This window comes from Oratosquilla oratoria, chromosome 26 (assembly GCF_046742065.1).
Source record: "Oratosquilla oratoria isolate Oo_2021 chromosome 26, ASM4674206v1, whole genome shotgun sequence".
Classification (NCBI taxonomy): Eukaryota; Metazoa; Arthropoda; class Malacostraca; order Stomatopoda; family Squillidae; genus Oratosquilla; species Oratosquilla oratoria.
In genome coordinates this window covers 44985544-45000543 of record NC_134802.1, presented here as the reverse complement: position 1 = coordinate 45000543, position 15000 = coordinate 44985544, and positions in this window count along the sequence as shown.

Here is a 15000-nt window from a genome sequence, read left to right as displayed (position 1 = left end):
CCTTTTGAAGATAGTAAAGATTAACTTTAATTGTAACTATGTACAGTGAATGTGTACAGACATAACTAAACATCACAATCATATCCACACACACACACACACACACACACACACACACACACACACACACACACACACACACACACACACACACACACATACACACAGGTAATTACAAATTATATATATATACACACACGTATACACACACACAAACACACACACACATATACACACACACATATACACACACACATATACACACACACATACACACACACATACACATACACACACACATACACACACACATACACACACACACACATACATACACATACACACACACATACACACACACATACACACACACACACACACACACACACACACACACACACACACACACACACACACACATACACACACACGCACGCACGCACACACGTACGTACGTACGTACACAGGCGGGGACACCTTTATGGGTTGTCTTCTTCATCTTGAGCTTATTTCTTTGTTTCAGCAAGCATAATAGACGTCAGTGGGGAGTACATAGGGTGAAGTTCCGAGTTTTATCCCTGACCAATCCCATAGTATGGCTTCTGCTAGATTGGTAAGGATCAAAATTCAGACCAAGACCTATGTCTTTCTTACCCACCAAAGCAAAGGATTTTAGAAACGATGCGATGCATGACCTCACCTTACTCGCTTTGACCTGTCTACATATGGGTTCAATCAGGCGGATACTTTATAGTCACTGGCTCGGTCAACAATAGATCACATCTGAGATGTCCAGAGCTCAAGTTTACGTTTCTATCACATGTGCCTGAGATTAAACCTAATTCGATCGCGTTTCTTGCGGGTAAACTCCTTGACGTTGCTATGATTCTTGCCCAAGGAGGGAGGGAGAAGGAGGAGGGAGGAGGGAAGAGGGAAGAGGGAGGTCTTTCTTTTACCTAAACAAGATCGCTTGCGGCAGACTGACCATCACTGTATTGAAGACATTCCTTCCACAGCAACGATGGATTCTCATTAACTTGTGTGTGTGTGTGTGTGTGTGTGTGTGTGTGTGTGTGTGTGTGTGTGTGTGTGTGTGTGTGTGAGAGAGAGAGAGAGATGCTGGCGCCAGATGGTTTGTTAGTCCGATGCCACCTGAGACGCCAGATGGCACCGCAACGGGTTCTTTCTTCGTCCTCTATCTCCCAACCTCCTCTTCCTCCTCCTCCTCGTCCTCCTCGTCCTCCTCCTCCGTCTCGCCCTACGTGGAAGGATCGATCGTAGATATGACAGTTTATTGCCTCGTGATCTGAATCGGATTCTTTCGATCAGGGAGGGGACAGGGGAGAGGGGGAACGGAGGAGAGGAAGAAAGGGGGAGAGGGGGAAAGGAGGAAAGGGGGAGAGGGGGAAAGGGGAAGAGGGGGGATCCTAATGGATCCCACGGGATCGTCCGCACTTTAGTTGTGACCCTCTCCTCTCCTCTCCTCTCCTCTCCTCTCTCGTCATCATTTCTTGTATCAGTTCTGCCATGACCGAGTCTCCTCTCAACGTCATCATCATTTCTCCCTTCGCCATTACCCATCTTCATCATTATCCTCTTTTCTTTTTCATCATATTCCTTTTCATCATCATCACTCTTTACATGACCTCTCCTCCAAAGATTTAGTTTACTGTTTGTTTGTCTTTTTTCTAAAAAGATAATTATTCAAGATAGACTGAATGTGTGATGGATTACCCTCGTGTGATAAACAAAGCCAACTAGTGGTAGCCAGAGTCAATATAGTAAGTGCTTATGTACCCTCCAAGAATAAAAATGATTGCCTGACTTCCTGGGGCTCTATGAGATCTGAGAAAAATTTAGGCCTACTTATACTCCTCTCGCGAGGTCATGGATTTCTTTCTTCCCATTGCATTCCCTGTTTTTTTTTTAGTTTGTCTTTATCTATTCTTTTGTTTCAGCAAGTTTGAGAAATGTTAGACTCACGTGTATGGCAACAACCGGAGGTGCTGTCATAAATCGAGTTTAGCTGTTCTCGCACCCGATGAAGCAGCGTATGGCCGACGGTCTCCATGCACTAGGGGCTTATGCTTTTCATATAAATGGCATAACCCTTCTCCCCATTCCCACAAACACACACTGAACATGGTTACCAATTCTGTCATCAATGACAGAACTATCCAACCCACCATCCATCAAAAGTGTCGGACTGATTTTTCATCATCATCATCTTCTTGCTCTTATTTTCTTGTTCTTATTTGTATTCTTTTTTCTTATTCTTATTCTTATTCTTATTCTTATTCTTCTGTCATCTATAAACATCGTATCTAAATACATTCACTCGCTTACCAAATTACAGTTTGCACTTTTTTCACTTAAGCTCATAATGTAACCTGGCTAGATGATTTACGCTCTATTTACAGTCTGGTCTCATTAACTGTGCCCTTTCGCTTTTAAATTTACACCTGTGGGATAGCCGCTTCTGTTTACCCTTTTGCGCCCGACACCTCACGAGTAAGGACATGTTCACTGAGTCGGCCACGGCTGTGCCAATGGATGAAAGATTTACGAGAAACGTCTTCCAGCGGTCAAGATGGATTGGCGACTCTCGATGATTTGTAGATGGTTCTCTCCCTGTTGGGAATCTCTTAAAATCGGAAGTTTCCAAAGTGCTTCTGGTGTTGTTCTAGATTCTTCTTTCGAACGTTGGAAGTTTCAAAAGTGATTCTGGTGTTGTTTTAGATTCTTCTTTGGAACATCGGAAGTTTCCAAAAAGCTTCTGGTGTTGTTTTAGATTATTCTTTCGAGCGTTGGAAGTTTCCAAAGTGCTTCTGGTGTTGTTTTAGATTCTTCTTTCGAACATTGTAAGTTTCCAAAGTGCTTCTGGTGTTGTTTTAGATTCTTTCGAACATTGTAAGTTTACAAAGTGCTTCTGGTGTTTTAGATTCTTCTTTCGAAGATTGGAAGTTCCCAAAGTGCTTCTGGTGTTGTTTTAGATTCTTTTTTCGAACATCGAGAGTTTCCAAAGTGCTTCTGGTGGTGTTGTTTTAGATTCTTCTTTCGAACATTGGAAGTTTCCAAAGTGCTTCTGGTGTTGTTTTAGATTCTTCTTTCGAATATTGAAAGTTTCCAAAGTGCTTCTGGTGTTGTTTTAGATTCTTCTTTCGAATATTGAAAGTTTCCAAAGTGCTTCTGGTGTTGTTTTAGATTCTTCTTTCGAACATTGGAAGTTTCCAAAGTGCTTCTGGTGTTGTTTTAGATTCTTCTTTCGAACATTGGAAGTTTCCAAAGTGCTCCTGGTGTTGTTTTAGATTCTTCTTTCGAATATTGAAAGTTTCCAAAATGTTTCTGGTGTTGTTTTAGATTCTTCTTTCGAACATTGGAAGTTTTCAAAGTGATTCAGGTGTTGTCTTAGATTCTTCTTTCGAACATCGGAAGTTTCCAAAGTGTTTCTGGTGTTGTTTTAGATTCTTCTTTCGAACATTGGAAGTTTCCAAAGTGATTCTAGTGTTGTTTTAGATTCTTCTTTCGAACATTGGAACTTTTCCAAAGTGCTTCTGGTGTTGTTTTAGATTCTTCTTTCGAACATCGGAAGTTTCCAAAGTGTTTCTGGTGTTGTTTTAGATTCTTCTTTCGAATATTGAAAGTTTCCAAAGTGATTCAGGTTTTGTTTTAGATTCTACTTTCGAACATTGAAAGTTTCCAAAGTGTAGGAGTTCTCGGTTGAAAAGAATAATCTGTAAATTAGTTTACAAAAATATTTTCGCTCTTGTTGCACATGAGGGTTACTTTCGGCTGAATAAAATCACCTGGCGATTGCCAGAATAAAGTTACAAATCGTCAATTTGCAGTTATTTTTTCTGATTTTTTTATCTATTCAATTATTTTTCATTTATTTACTTGCCCATTTTTTTTATTGTATTTGTTTTTTACTTCTCTATCTATTGATTTACTTTATTTCTATTTGTTTTATCTATTTCAATTTATGCTATTATTTCATTTTATCTATCTTTATCTTTATTTTCTTTTTAATACAATGTTTTGATGAAGAGGTCTCGAAATTGCACGGTCATGGACCTGCGGTCTTTGGAACACACGAAGACGAAAGAAGGAAGATCCAGTGCCAGAAAGAACCTCTTGAGGGTCCTCCAGACACATCAGCCAGGCTATGGGTGGGCAACCCTTGGCACGCGTGCCAAACCTGGCACACTAACGATTTCTTCCTGGCACTCAAAACCCAGAGCTCACCTTAAAACAAACAACTGATAAATATCTAACTTTTTTGTATGACAACTGGAAACCACACCCTAGGAGGTAAAGGGGGGGCGGCCTACTCGTATGTAGGCCTATGATTTTATTCAGTTGGACAGCGAGAAATTTTTGTATCAAAGGTTTTGCTTATCTTGACACCCACACATGAAAAGGTTCCCCATCCCTGAGCGAGTACATCTGTCCCTCCTTTCATGACAGAATCCCCACACTTCCGAATGGGATTAAATGTCCGGGGGGAAAGATTTGCCGGAGCATTGGTCCAGCCGAGATGATAAGACGTGGCAATCAGTCTGATATCACCTCACCAAAAGTCCATAGACGAGTTGATACTGAAGACCTTTCCAGTTAGGTCTAAGGCTGAGACACGTACTGTGTTTCCGCAAATGTGAGGTAACGGAGACAATGTAAAGTCGCGGTTCTTCTGTCATCTTGGAAGATGTACATCTTCTAGATATTACAATGTTTTACGCAAGTTATATGATGCTATACTGAAGCAGGGGCATGTAGAACACACCCATTTTGACGTTCATAAAATTCTGTGAGAAATAGAATCGTGTCACTAAAATTTTTTATAACTACCATAATTCCCCTTCTGGCATAGGCGCCATTACCCCATTGTTTAAGGCTGTACATTTCCTTCCCATCGGAACACATTTAAACCGACGTGAGAAATCTCACGAGAAATAAGATGTACAGAGTGGCTCTAAAGTCTGAGCACAAAGGTGTTCCTTCATGGGTCTCGTTTTTTTTTATTGAGTACACTTTCCCCTTTAATATGTTGCTCCAGAAAGAGAAAAACTCAAGGGGGTTAAGTTCTGGTGAACAAGGAGGCCATTCTACATGACCAGATTAGTTAGCTACATATACCAAAGACTTTTCCCCCCTTACACGGGAGGTAGCCAAAAATAAAGGCATAAAAACCACTCCCACCCATTCCATCCCCTACATACTCCACTCCCTTCTACCCTTTCCCCTCCCTCTTATCTTGGCACCTGGATGACGGGTCATCCCTGCATCTTGCCCACTGCTTTGGGTCAGAAGCAATGTCGCAAGACACAGCACATCCACAGCAAGGCCGCTTCATCAAATCGGCGACCCTCTCCCCTCTCCGTCTCCTCATGCAGAAAAGGAGAGGACGGAGAGAAATCCCTATTAGGGATAGTTAGTAACAAATAGTGATATTTCATGTGTGTCTAAACTTTATGGACACTATGTACTATGCCAGGCTCGGAGGCGGGGCGTGTAATTCCGTGAGGAATATCTTGATCATTGTGGTCACCAGCACAGTCTCCGATAAGTTACGACCTCTATCGACCTGGACGCTTCTCCAACCGCGAATTCCAACATAACCAAATATTTACGGAATTCGTGATTTCCTGGAAACCGAGTATCGCTGGCACCTGGATCCAGAGCCGTGGCTTCCACCGTTGGCCCTGGAATGTCTGGAACGCCCGTGGGAGGAAGGGAATCCTCCCCGTTCTCCTCAACTTCCGATTGAGGATCCTGCAGGACCGTAGAACGTTCAGGAACGAAACGTTCCTCAGAGAGAATCACGCGGTGTGGCTAAAGTCCAGGATCAGGGGCTTTCTTTCGTGGTTTCCGGGGATTGTTACCCACCAGGACCTCGACCTTCCAGGTGGTCTGGAACAGTTCGTGCATGTAACGCAGAAGACGATACCTGAAGGAAGCTGAGATCACCTCAGGTCCGAAGTGAGTAGCAATTGGTGGGAAGGGCATTACTCCTCTGTGCCGTGGCCAGGATTCGAACATAAGCCCGAAATCCCCACACAATTACCAGACCGGCTTCCTTATGTATGGTGAGAAGTGCATGTGAAGTTTCCTTCGGTATGTTGGAATGGCTGTGGCTGTGAATGAAGATTGAAACCAGTGTAATCAGCTAGGATTCGAACATAAGACCGAAATCCCTACGCGGTTACCAGACACGCGCACTACCACTGAGCCATGGCGAGCCCCCAGCTGTTGTAGTTGTTATGGGTTGTAGTTTACCAGCAATTCTATCCTTATAGTCACTTTCGCGCCTCTGTCATGCGGTATGTTATACGTCATATGTAATCTTAGTTACTCGAGCTATGGCAGTAGTGAAAAATGACACGGTTAGGGGGTACATATATCACGGTTGAATATTTAGTACTATTTCTGTAGTAAACTGTACCTGGCTAACCACCTATGTACACAAACTGAAGAGGTGTTTGTTTATTTGTTTTTATATAATTTTCTTTGTGCCGAACTTTGTGTGTGTGTGTGTATTTGTGTGTGTGCATTTGTTTGCGTGTGTGTGAGAGTGAGTGCGTGAGTGCGCGCGTGCGTGCGTGAGTGAATCAGTAACGTGGATGAGAATCGCTGCTATGTGATCTTGTTCTCTGAACCTGAAAGAGAATAAATTCCGGGATGGCACGGTGGCGTGTGAATATTCTGTGACACTCTCAAGCATCTTCGAGTTCCTGGACACTCTTAAAGAAACCGTGAGATACTTTTGAGTTAGAAATCACGTGACTTAAGACAAAGAATTTTTTTTCTTAATGTCCATAAATAGTTAGTTCGTGGTTCTTGGTTCTTGGGTTGCCTTGAAGCAGTCTTTCTTCGTGTGAACTTTTAATGATGGGATCAGTCAGTGATTCTCGAGGGGGGGGGTAGATTTATCACGTCCTAACGGCAAACATATTACATGATAAGGGGATAAATGTACCACACCTGAAAACTAGCTGTTTATGCTTTTATTCATTTTATTCATTTTATCTTATTTTATCTTATTTTGTTTAATCAATTTTAATTTTTTATTTATTTTGTTTTATTTGATTTATTTATTCTATCTATTTATTTATTTATTTGCTTATTCATCTATTTATTTTATTATTTCTATTTTCATTTAATTTATTTTATTTTATTTTATTCTATTTTATTTTCATTTTTTTTTTATATTTTTTTTTTTTTTTTTTTTTTTTTTTTTTTTGCGTGAGAGTAACGAGGTCAATGGCTAAATGCATCAAACCAAGGAGTGCAAGCGACAGAGGAATTGTGAAGAGAAACGCTATTCCAAACTGAATCAAACCGCCTGGGTTACAGAGTAAACTCCATTAAGTGTGACACCTTTTCCCACACTCATTCCCATAGGGTTAAGTGAGACAGGCTAGCCGAGGTGGTCCTTAACCCTTTAGAGATAGGGAGCTCCTCTAAGTTGAACAAAGTTGTCTGGCATTAAAGAGAATATACTCCTGTCATCCATCTGCTCCCAATTCACCTTCGCACGATTGAAATCGCCCTGTGTTAGCTAGAATAGATTCCCTAAAACTTAATACTGGTAAAAATAAGTGTGTTAGGAGTCAATGTTGATACATTTGAGCCTGGAGTCTCCCTCCAGCTGAATGAAATCATCTGGCGCAAGTTAAAATAAAGTTCCCAAAGGTGAACACGGGCGGAAAGGGATTGAATGGCATAAACTCCTCACACATGTCCTCGTTCGGGTTAATCAGAGCTTAAAAACAATCCAGATTATTACTCTTATGGCAATTTGAGCCCTGCCGCCAGTGAGTTGGACCAAGGTCATGGTTCATTAGATTCCACGCTACAAAGTCCTCTGTGAGGGGCACCGCTCTAGCCTTCCGACATTAAACCGAATTATCATCTCTTATGGTCAATATTTTGTCTTCGTTTTTAATTCCCAACGCGTTAAAACAAACACGCTATAGTTCTTATAGGGAAGACTGTTAAGCCAGGCTAGTTATCCTATATTAATCTATTCAGAGAGTTCGTCTAGATAACATAGAGAACTTTCTAGTTCAGACGATATCACCTTCCAATGAGAGAATCGTTCATCATTTTTTTATAATATCGTTTTTGAAAATTCTTATTTGATACGGATCTTACTACTATTAATTCTATACGTTTTATGGGGACGTAAACAGTCATTTTTGGAGAATATTAAGTTCCTTATAAAGCTCACTCATTGAATAACTTGTACGTATCCAGGTCCCAGAACCAAATAAAGAATTTCATTAGGATTAAATGTACTTGCCACAGAAAGATTTAATCATTCATAAGTGCAATGGCCTAAAAGCTATTTTTAACCTTTGTTCCATGTTTTGTTGCAAATTATAATGCAAAACGGCATTCCTCTTGAAAAGTTGTATATGTGGATCAGTTTGCAACTGGCTTGGTGCTGACATGCGTTGCGCGGTGCGTGTTGCGCGCTACATGTTGCGCGCTATGTGTTGCGCGCTTTGTAAAAGCATAAGAACAAAAATAAAGGAGGCTGTAAGAGACCATAAGGCCTACACTAGGTAGTTCCATGTCCATTACTACCTATCACCCCATCCATAAAGTCATCTAACCTTCTCTTAAAACAACTGGTAGTTTCAGAGTTCAATACATGTTAACCAAGTCAATTCCATTCGTTAATCACTCAATTGGTAAACCAGTTCTTGCAGACTTCCTTCTTAAATCTAAAATTATCCAATTCAAATCCACTCCTACGAGTCCTGCCCTGTTGTCTTGATACGATGCCTTTGTCTGTACCACCTTTGTTAAAGCCCTTGATCCACTTGAACACCTATTTGTGTTGCAGAGCGTAATACATAACGGCAGATTCCTCGCGAAATTTTGCACATGTGGATCGATCTGCAATTGGATAGGTGAAATCCTTTGGGAGTTTGTTACGCGGTGCAACAGAGCTGCAGGTTTTTTTTATGAAAAGATGCTTATGTGCACCAGTTTGGAGTTAGCCAAGTGTGGTCGTGTGGGAAAATAAGGTGTATGTAGCAATATACAAACTGTATTGCATGAAAGTATTGTGTGTTTGTTTGTGCATGTGTGTGTGTATGTGTGCGTATGTGTGTGTGTGTGTGTGTGTGTGTGTATGTGTGTGTGTGTGTATGTACATGTGTGTGCATGTACATGTGTGTGTGTAAACATCCTTAATCTCTTCCACCTCAAATCCAGTCCACACTCTTCTTTGTTTCTCTTTTTTTTCATCGTTGAATTGTTTATATCAGTCCGATCTTTCTTCATTCTCCCTCCTCCACGTTTCTAACCTCAGAGTATGACGCTCCCCTACTGTGTGAAATCATCTCGTTTTTTCGTCTCATTTCTCGAGTGCTTTACCCGAGAATTTAATGAGGTTAGCGCTGCCCGGCTGGAAACCAGTTTTGACTCATGGCCAGCAAGCGAGCCAGCCAGCCAGCCAGCCGGACATTGAAGATACTCCCTGTTAACGGATAACAAATGTGGACAATTTGTGTTTCACACGGACCTTCCGTGAACTCCTCCTTTCTTATCCACATCGTGTTTAGTCCCCTTTGCCTCTGCAGAACACACGCGGGAGAGTTTATGTTGATACACACAATATACGGTGATCATTATTTTTTTTTCTATCTATGTTTTGTATGGATGAGCCATTTGCATTCAGTACACAACACCCGCGGGACGTTTTCGGCTCATGAGGCAACGTACACAGACCTTTTGTGGCTCATTAGCAGCATATGAAGTTTCGAATCTGCCATGTGGGTGCGCTCCTAACCCCTACAATACGTTGACGTCCTTTCGACAGAATAGAACCACGCGTTGTTGACCAGGACATAGCCGTTAAATACGGCCACTGTCGCCAAGGTGTCAAAGGAGATGCGGCCATAACCCAATACCGAAGTCAGAGCACCTCATGGGCTGAATGGAATTGTCTGGTGACAGGTTGAGTAAAGTCCTGGAGGAGGGTAGCCGTGTTGTAGACGAAGTTACGACTGTGGGTTACATTTTGTTAAGCGGAGGGGATGAGTGTGGGGGGGGGGAGTCGTTCTCGGTCCCGCAAATGCCAGAACAGATTATGCCCTCGGTTGCACGGACAAAAGGTGAGGAACCTACGGCAGGAGACGCTAAGTAACTGTGGCCGGAGCCATCACCTTTACCCTATGAGCTTTGGGAGCTGTTGTGACAGGTAGCACTCACAGCTGGGAATCGAAGAGGAGTGCGGGATTCGAACCTCCCAATAGATCGATTGGACGCTGCGGTCGATCTTAGTCTCCGGAAGAAGAATCGAACCCGAGACCCGGTTCCGGCCCCGGAAGGAAAGTTTGGGTAGCGTCACAGTGCGCCATGGTATGTACGTGTTTCGAAAAGGAACCTGTCACAAGCCAGTGATGAGAGGACCCTATGGGACAATCGGGAACATCTGCAAGTGGGTTGGGTTTTTTTTTTTTTTCTTAGATTCAATGATATATTACAAAGATGACTGAACAGGGGCAAAATGAAATTTCCAGGTAAAAAATAAATAAATAAATAAATAAGAACTTTTCTCACATTCATGGCTTAATACTAACACCCCAAAGCCCCGGCATCTATGAAACTGGCACTATACCCTTTAGGTAAAGAACTCTGTGATGATGGTGGTGGTGGTTGCGGCTGGGTGACCAGGTTCCCATGGGAAGGGTCTCAGCCACCGGTCCTGGCCCGCCACGCTTGAGTACCTCACCGTGGTACAACGGTGGTCCTCAGGAACACCGGTATACCACCACCAGGTCCTCCTCGACGCTCTCCCGCCGGCGTCTCGAAGTCCCTAAGGGTTTCCCCGCGTCCCGGCGTCGGGGGACGTGGAAGACGCCCGGTGGGGTAGTCCTCAAGGTCCCCGCGAAGACCCTGAGGGCAGAAGTCGTGTTCCTTTGGTCAGAAGGGAGCCGGCCACTTTTTTCCCCCGTTCTTCTTCTCCTCCTCCTCTCTCTCTCTCTCTCTTGCCCGCTCGATGAACGGTCCCCAAAAATGGACAAGTGACGATCGCAATGCGCAAACCAACGATGACCCGATACCAAAAGCCATATTGATTTGTACTACCGCTAAAGAGAGCCGAATCAGGCCCTATGGCCTCTGGGCGTAAGGGCCGTTTTCCTCTCCTTCCGGTAGAGACTAATTTAGTGGTGAAGTACCCCGGATGCCTGTATTTCACACGGCGAGGCTTATTAGAGTATCGACCGGGTGGGTTCACGCTCCCCGGAATTTGCTTTGCGCCGGAAACCGTCCGGAATGTGGCCAGGAACGACAAGACCGAGGAATAATAATCAGCTGCGGTTTTTAGTCGGGTTGCGGTCCCAGCCTCGGTTAACACACTCACGGTTTCCTCTCTCTCTCTCTCTCTCTCTCTCTCTATCTATATCTATCTATATCTATCTATATCTATATCTATATTTCTATATATCTATATTTATATCTATATTTATATCTATATTTATATCTATATTTATATCTATATCTATATATCTATCTATATAAGTGGTTCTTACCCTGGGGTACCAGTACCCCCAAGGGGCACGAAACTTTAAACCAGGGGGTACGAGACAACCGTATTGTATATTTACCATGAGAAACCATAATGTGCATTCATTGTATCCTACTAAATGATATTTTCAATTTAAAATAAAAAACATCTTTGTTCAATAATGGAATATATCTAATAATTTCTCACCAAGGTTTGTATCACTAATCCTTTTCATATGTTTGCACTGTATTTATATTGGATGGAGGAACGAGAAATTTTTCTGAGATCAAGGGATACGGGCACTGAAAAAGGTTAAGAACCACTGATCTATATCTTTATCTATCTCTTTATCTCTCTCTCTCGCTCTCCGTGTATATGCTGTATATATATATATATATAATATATATATATATATACACATATATTCATATATATACATATACATATATATAACACACAGGAACCCACAGTCGGAGAAAGAATAAACTTCGAATAAAGAATAATCCTATATTTCGGCTATCAACTGTAGCCCTCTTCAGGAAAGTACATAAGATAGAGAACAGAGGGGACTTATAAACTACAGTAAGAAGAGATGTGGACAGTTGACCTCACTCAGGCGCGGGGCAAACTGTTTGCCCCGCGCCTGAGTGAGGTCAACTGTCCACATCTCTTCTTACTGTAGTTTATAAGTCCCCTCTGTTCTCTATCTTATGTACTTTCCTGAAGAGGGCTACAGTTGATAGCCGAAATATAGGATTATTCTTTATTCGAAGTTTATTCTTTCTCCGACTGTGGGTTCCTGTGTATTATTTACAAATGTGCCACTACATTCCTATTTAGACATATATATATATATATATATATATATTTATATATATATATATATATATATATATACATACATATCTGCTCTTTGTCTCATCTTTCTTACAAAACCTGTTCGAGATGGGTGACCCTGCAGAGATTTCCTTTCTGTCGACAGAGTTTTTGTAATAATTAGATTCTCAAGCCTATCCACCGCGTCAAGGTGTCACCTCTCGGATATATATATATACATATATATAATATATATATATATATATATATATATATATATATATATATATATATATATATATATCACCATTCATTATTGATGTCTATAATTTCGGATCATGGTTAGTCCCGTTGAGTGACCTCGGGTCAGAGACCTGGATGATGTGACTCGAGGCGGGGCAGGAGTAGATGATGACGTCACCATAAGGGTCAGTGCAATATAATCCGATGATTACAAAAAAAAAAAAAAAGAGGAAGACTAGAAAATAGCCTCGTCAGTCATTAGAACAAGTTTTGATCATATTTGGGTTTGGCCAAACTGCCTTTCTTACCTCTCGTTTCGAAAACGTTTTAAGAAAAGTTTTCAACAAACGTTCATCCGCATAAAGTCGTGATATTATTTCACTATCGCTGCCGCCTCTTGTCTTCTAAAGTGATAATACGAGAAAGACAAAAAAATAATAAAATAAAATAAAAATGAAGCTTTAACTTTAGCCACTTATAATCAACGCATGATGGATGGGTGTCCAACAAGAGAGAATCGTTCCGTTGGATCCTCTTTGATCCTCCTTAGTAGAATCCAAACCTCTATTAACTCCCCCATAAAGGGATCTCTTCATTCTCTTATGGATTCCTGACCGCCACATTTGTTTGATGGAGACTGAACCAGAAACCAAGGGTAACGATAAACAAGATACATTATTACCATAAAGTATTTTCCATTACCAACGTTTCATTACTATAGTTTGGTTACACAAGAGCATATGAGTGAAGAAGACTCCAAGAGACCATAAGGCCTACACTAGACCCTTCATTGCCCATTACCATCTATCATCCCCATCCTTAAAGCTATCTAATCTTCACTTAAAACAACCATTAGTTGCAACGCTGACTATATGGTTACTAAGTCTACTCCATTTGTTAAACACTCTGTTGGTAAACCAGTTCTTGACGATTTCCATCGCGAAGTTCCTATAAATCAAAGATGATGTTTACTATTAACTTCCTGCTCTTTACCAGATGAATCTGATTCCTGGTACCTTGGCCATCATGTGGTACAAAATTAAATTTCTAACACACACGCATGCATGCACGCACGCACGCACGCATGCACGTACAAACGTGTGTGTATATATATATATATATATATATATATATATATATATATATATACATATATATATAAAACCATCATCATAATATTAGCCATCTTCAGTCCACTGCTGAACAAAGACCTTCTTCATAGCATTCCATAATTCACACAACCGCGCCGTCCTCTACCACGTCTTTCCTGCAAACTTCTCAATCTCTTCTCTCCACCTTCTGTCTGGTCTCCCTCTTCCACGCTTCCCATCTCGCGGCGTTCACTCAGTAATGCATTTGCTCCATCGATCATCAATCCCTCGCACCAACTTACCTGCCCAATTCCACTTCCTCTCTTTTACCGCCTCCACAATATCTTTCACTCGAGTCTGCTCTCTCATCCAACTTGCTCTCTTTCGGAAACTCAGCGTTATTCCCATCATTGATCTCTCCATTCTCCTCTGTGCAGTCCTTAGTTTTGTTTCCATCGCCTTCGTCAGTTTCCAAGTCTCACTCCAGTATATTATTGCTGGCAGAATGCATTAATTGTAAACTTTACGTTTCAAACATTAAGTTAGAGAACCTCTCAGAATTTTATCATACTTACCAAACACTTTCCAACCAATTGTAATACGTCTTTTTATTTCATTATCATGATCTTTGGTTATTTTCACCATCTAACCTAAATAATTATACTCTTCAATTTCTTCAAGTCCCTGACCATCGATTAGGATCTCTTTACTTTGAAATTTCGTGTTGAACATTATGGTTTAAATCATTCATTTTTAAACCTACTTTGAGACTTTCCTTGTTCAGATCACTCAGCATATCTTGCAAGTCTTCTGCTCTTTCTGAAATAAGAATAATGACATCTGCAAATCTTAGGTGGTTCAAATATTCGCTATTAATCTTCAAACCTTTCTCTTCCCAACTCAATATTCTGAAAATATCTTCCAAACAAGTTGTAAATAAATTGGGTGAAATTGTATCGCCTTGCCGTACTCCTTTCTCGATCTTGATCTTTTCTGCATCTTTATGTAGTCGAGTTACAGCTGTCCCTTTTGCATAAATCTTTTCTAAAACCCTTACGATCTGTTCGTTTGTACCCTGCTTGCGTAGTGAGTTTAGTATTACTATTTGTTCAACCGAGTCAAAGGCCTTCTCGTATTCAACCGTTTTCTCGGTTAGTTGGTTCATCACCTGCAAAAGGTCTTAAGTAGAATATCCGCTTCTAAAGCCTGCCTATCCTCTCGGTTTCCATCTAAAACTTGACTTAGTCTATTTGTAAGGATCCTGGAGAATAATTTGTATACGTTTGATAGCAAGCTAATCGGTCGGTAGTTACTAAGGTCCTGGTC